Source organism: Canis lupus, chromosome 9 (assembly GCF_048164855.1).
Source record: "Canis lupus baileyi chromosome 9, mCanLup2.hap1, whole genome shotgun sequence".
NCBI classification, from domain to species: Eukaryota; Metazoa; Chordata; class Mammalia; order Carnivora; family Canidae; genus Canis; species Canis lupus.
This window is the reverse complement of record NC_132846.1, coordinates 66,231,384-66,237,383: the sequence shown is the minus strand read 5'-3', so window position 1 is coordinate 66,237,383 and position 6,000 is coordinate 66,231,384.

Sequence of the window (6,000 nt, the reverse complement as noted above, 5' to 3'; positions counted from 1 at the left end):
ACCTGGCTTCCAGCAGCAGGCAAGCTCCTCCCTCTCTAGGCCTCATCTGTGAATGAAGACATAGCATGAGCCCTGGTTTTCTTGGAGGCTCTAAGTCTTGATTTTATGAGATGATGGTGTAAACACTGGCACTGTGGTGTGGTTGGCTCTCATCTTTGTTAGCCGGGGTGGGGATGGGTCAAGGTGCTGTCCACAAGCTCCATCTCCTAAAGCAAGCTCAACCCCCTGGGGGCACAGGCACAGAGCTCCCCTGGCTGCCTGGCAAGTAGGCACACTCCCCGCCTCCTGCCCAGCCCGGCCAAGCCAGAGTGGCTGGTGTGGGTCCAGCGACCTGCTCTTAACGGAGCTCTGGGAGATCCTGATGCTCAGTAAAGTGTGAGACTGTTGCCCACAGGATGAAGTCCAGCCTTGCTCTGGCTCACTCACCAGCCCTGCAGAATCGGTCCCTGCCTAGCACACCTCCCTGGGCACCATTCTTCCATCAACACAGACGCCCCCATGTGCTGGAACCTGGCTATCCCCTGCTGCCTGGACTTTGGAGAACACACCTGAATGATTCATACAGCTGTGATTTTGCTCATGTTAGTTCCTTCTCCTGAATGTTTCCCACGCCAACCCACCAACCCACCACTCCGGGAAACCCAAGATCAGCAGCTCATGCTTCATGTTTAATTTGAGCTGTCACCTCAGAATACATCGACTCTCCCTTCCCTTGTAACCTTGTGCCACATCCAGACATCACCTTACCTGTCAGACTCCAGTACCTTGAGGTGTGTCCATCTGGTTCCTGGCTTATGCTCCATGAAGGCAGCACCAGGGTATTATCTATCATTGTAACCCCAGGGCTTGCCAAATGGTGCCCAGCACCCTGAATGGGCTTTTTAAGTGTCTGCTGGATGAATTAATGGATGAGTTGTCTACAGAGCTTCTGAGAAGAAAGAGCACAGGGTTTGGGCAGCTGAGTTCTGGGACACTGGCATTGGCCAACTTTGATGAGAAGCGAAAGCCATACTAGAGAAAGTTGGAGAATCATTGCAGGGCACCTTGAATATATTGGTATCAGAGAACAGCTCGAGAAGGTTGCAAAACAGGGAATGTTTGTAGCTGGAATGGGAAGGGGACATTGACCATCTGGGCCTTTGTCTTACAGTCAAAGATCAGCCTTGATGATTTAAATGATCCAAACTTTAATTGATTATCTTGCTTTAACTGCAGACTTCTTTGTCACCCCAGACTCTTACTAGCTAGCACAGTGTTTGGTACATGGTAGCAGAAGGCCAACGATGGCTGAGCAAAATTGGAATGGTGGAGAGTTGACTTCTAAGAGGGAAGGGACAAAGCAGCAGGTGCAAAAATAAACTGGAGGTGGAAACAGCATAAGCTTTGAAATACAGCAAATCTGATTTGCAATCCCAGCTCTGTTATTTGCTGTGGATCTTGGGCCAGTCACTTAACCGCTCTGAGTTTCAGATTCAACCTGTGTAAATGGAGATGGACACATCAACCATAATTGCTGTGGAGATGATTGGAGATGTTTATGAGGTGCCAGGCAGAGTGAGTGCTCGATAAGCAGTAGCTATTGCTGTGCAAAGTTCCTGTGGGGCATCCTTGGAACAAGGAACAGATGCTCCCCAAAGAGCTCTGGGTCTCAGAAAGGGTAAGACTTTCTGGCCTAGGTGCACTGGAACAAAGCTACCATGGTGTGGAGAGAAATGTTCCAAGAAATCTGGCTCTGGTTGGAGCTGGGAACCTAAGAAGTGAGCCATTGCCCAGGCTAACTGGGTCGAGAAAGGGTGGGGATCATTTGCTGGGTACCCAGCACTCTTTCCTGGTGGGATGAGCAGTGTAAGAGGGGACTTCATAGGGGAGTCCGGAGCACACAGCCTCCTGAGGGGCTGAATCACCAAAAGGAGGGAGGGCATGGGTGAGTCCTCCAGCCTCTCCCTCATCCCTCAGAAGTAACAGCAGAAACATGAGTCTAACCAAAAGATGTCCCAGAAGTCCAAGGAGCAGCAGCATTAGAATTCTATAAGTTGGAATCTTTGTAACAACCTAATCGTGTTACTTTGTTATCCAACATCTGTTTCTAGTCAGTGACTAGAGGAGAACAGCACATAGTAGGAATATTAGTCAGGACAGGCTAGGCTGTGCTGCAGAAACAAACACAATTCTCTGTGACATAATGCAATACAGTGTGAAATTCAAGGAACTCTGTGTAAAGCTCAGTGTGCTCAGGGGGCCCTCCTGCACCTTGGTGCGTCCTCCGTCTGCTAGAGAGGAAGACACATGTGATGTTGTTTGCAGACTGTTGGTCAGAGCTCATCACAGAGCCCCAACCTAGCTGCAAGGGAGGCCGAAAAGTGTAGGGAAGCATGCAGAATACCAGGCGAATACTATCTCTACCCAGGATGCCCTCTGGGCTCCTCATGTCCCTTTGATCACTTCTCCCCACCTCCGCCTCCCACAGCTCACTTAACCCCTCCTCCAAAATCTCTCCCAGCTGCTACGTGCAGTGGCAAACTTGAGATTTCCCAATGCTATTAAACCATCTTCCCATCAGTTGTACATGGCTCCTCTTGGTCTAGAGATCTCTAAACAGAAAAAAAAAAAGTGACTTGCTTAACCCTACCCTCAATATATACTGATAGGATTGGAAAAATATAACCTCAATATACACTCCTATTTGGAGAGAGGAAGGATGGGAGATACACAGCAGTCTGTCCATGGTGGTTCTGAAGTCCTATTGAGCAGACACTCAAAATCTCTATCCTAGGGGCAGGGGACGATCCATGATGAGGCCTGACATTACTCTCTGGGAGATGCTCCTTGTTAATTATCCTATTAGTCCTGATTCCATCCTCTGGGTGTTTTGGGGGATTTTTTTTTTCTAGACCCTTCTTGGTAGCATGGAAGTTGATCACTGAGGAATAATCCTTCTCTGGGAGACTGCTTGGCTTTCTGTCCCACTGATGTTCTAGAAGCTTGGCAAAAGGATTGTCTTAAGACTTGACCAGTGAAAGGCTTGTTCAGTCTGGCTGTGAGTTTCCTTTGGTAATATGACCTCCCAAACAGTACATTTCTGGTATAGTAGCTTCCAGCTGGGTCCATGCATCAGTAACCACCTAAACCGTGTTCTGAACCTTGTTCCTAGTCTGATTCTCTCTTTGCTCCCTTGCCCCATGCCCTTCCCTACTGAATGTGGGCCCCATTAAGGTTATCTGGAGCTGTAGGTGGGTAACCCACACCCTTACTCTGATCTTGGCTGTAAATTTGATCTTGACTGGGAAATTTGGCTGGACTTTATACCTTAAAGCCTCTTTTGATTCCATTTCTTCCTGTTTTGGATCTACAAAGAGTTGGCTTTTTAAAAAATCCATTCAAAGCCCCAAATTTCTGGACTCTCTATTCCTCCCCCCGCCCTGTTTTTTTTTTTTATCTGACTTCACCTCTTCTTATAATACCTTATCAAATCCAGCCAATAGCAGTGAGCACACACCACTAATGATATTTTTCCAACCCCTGCCCTAGAACTGCCAATTCAGTAGCCTGTGGTCTGCCTCCCAAATAACTGCAGGCAACAGTTTCACCATATGTTGTGCTATTTTATAATAAGCTGAATTGACATGTTTCTATTCTGTCTTAATTGTCCTTGATGCCCATTACTCTACCAGTAAGGAAGTATCCCATATATTAAGTTTGTTGCTCTGGCATAATTCCACTTCCAGTCCCAATTTCTGTTATAATTAGTGCCAGGTTGTCACAACAAACCAACCCTAAAGTTGCTTGGTTTACATGACCAATGGAAGGGCTTGGACAGTGAAGACCAGAGTCTTAGATCAAGCTCCCTGGAGACAGGCTCTGAGGATTTGTGTGTGGAAATTTATCAGAGAGTGTTCTTGGGAGATGCACCTGTAAGGAAACAAGGAAGGCAGGATTGGGTAGAGGAGGAGCTGATTTGCAATGTGTTGCCTGGAGGCCTCAGCCAATCTGACAGGGGAGCTCTAGATTTAGGATGGCTTTTCATTGTTGTCTCAAACTGGAGCCAGAGAACTAGGTCTTTGTATCCAGGCTTCAGTCAGTCGCTGGCTACTGGCGATAGCTTGGGTGTGGATTTACCCACTCAGAGGGCAATTCCCAGTGAGAGATGTAGTTGTGAGCTGTTTGTCAGCAGCCAGGAATGTGTACATCATGCCTGAAGAGTGGAGTTGGATGGGGACACTGTGGTATCCATCTGAGGTAGTACGAAGGTCCAGATGCTACAGGGAAAGAGCAATCACTGGCCCTGCTGCCCACAGCACTAGAGCAGCCTGACTCCAGTGGACACTGAGGCAAAGGGCATTTGGTACTAATTATCCAAGTTGCCTGCCCCCAGCTCTTCTAAAATAATAATGGCTTCTCTTTTCCCTTCCATTCTCAGTAGAGGGTCTCTCATTTGCAAAAAACTAAATAGGGACCATGTTGGAATAGGATGCTGGGAAATTTGGTCCGTGCATTTCCCTTGCAATGAAAGTAGAAGGAGGTGGGGATGCTGCCAATGAAGCAGAACCCCTGACAGTGTAGAGGTGCTCTATAGGTGGTCAAAGATATGAACGATCCAAAAATTGGGGAAAACGTTATGCCCAAAGATATTAATTCTGGAATCATTTACAAAAGAGGAAATTGGAACCAATCCAAACATCCAATAATGGAATATGTGAGTGTGGGCATGCAATCATGCAGCCAGGATGTAAGCTCTTTGGAAGCCAAGATAGACCTAGCACAGAGCCCATCTCTGATACATAGTGAGTGTGTGACAGACGATCTCGCAGCTCACTTGCTGGGCCTTTGTGGGTATTAAAAATAACAAGCAGCGACTAAGTACAACTGATAATATTGAGTGGGCATGGTTTTGAATGGGAAAGTAGGATTTAATATCTTAAGCTCACAATGATTAAGATAATTGAAGTGTATATGCAGGGGAAGCAGGCAGGAGGTGAAATGGAAAGGAGGGCCACTCCAAGGGCTCTGGGCAGAGTCTTTGGAGGTTAAGAGGCTGGAGGAATCAGAGAAAGAGTGAGGGAGGGAGGTCAGGGAAGGAGAACGGTGAGCCCTGACCCACGTGGTCACCCTGTGGGGTGTGGGAGCCAAGCAGGCCTTTAAGCCCACCTCAACTCAAGGGTAGTCAAGCCAGCTTAGCTCAGGAAAGGAGCACATGGGTGTGGATGTACTTGCCTTTTCCATGGGTCCCAGCTGGTCATAAAGGCTTCCCTGCTGTGTTTTCTCTGAGCCCAAATTTTCCTCAGAGGCCTTATGGAGAGTGATAGCAGTCAGAGGCAGAATTGGACTATCTCTTGGTTCTTGGGATGCATATTGTCTGAGTCTCTTGGATGGATGAGGGTCAGGTAGGTGAAACTACTTGCTATAATGCGAGAGAAACAGGATGAGAACTCGGATGTGATGACATCAAGTTTATATTTTTGTCCCTGCACATCTTTGCCTCTTTCCCAGCTGAGTATTGTCAGAGAAGCACCTGTGGGCATGTCCTGCCTTCATCATGCCATCCTCATGCCATCAATGTCCTCTTTCCACCCTCTTCGTCATCGTTATCCCATCAGTATCATCATATCATGGTCATCCCACCATCATCATAGTTCCACTGTTATCATCATCATCCCACCAACAACACCACCATCATCATCATCCCATCAATATCATCATGATCGCCATCTCCCCTTCATCATCCCACCCTCTTCATCTTCATTATCCCACCACCACCACCATCATCATCCCACCTTCTTCATCATCCCATCCTCTCCATCATCATCATCATCATCGTGATCATCTCCATCATCCTCCCACTACCATCATCATCATATCCCATCATCTTCATCACCATCATGCCATCATGGTCATCATCTCATCATGTTCATCATACCATCCAATCAGTCAAAAGCCTTAAGAGTAAAAAATGGAAGTTTCCCAAAGAAGAAATTCTGCTGTCACACTGCAGCTCTAACTCCT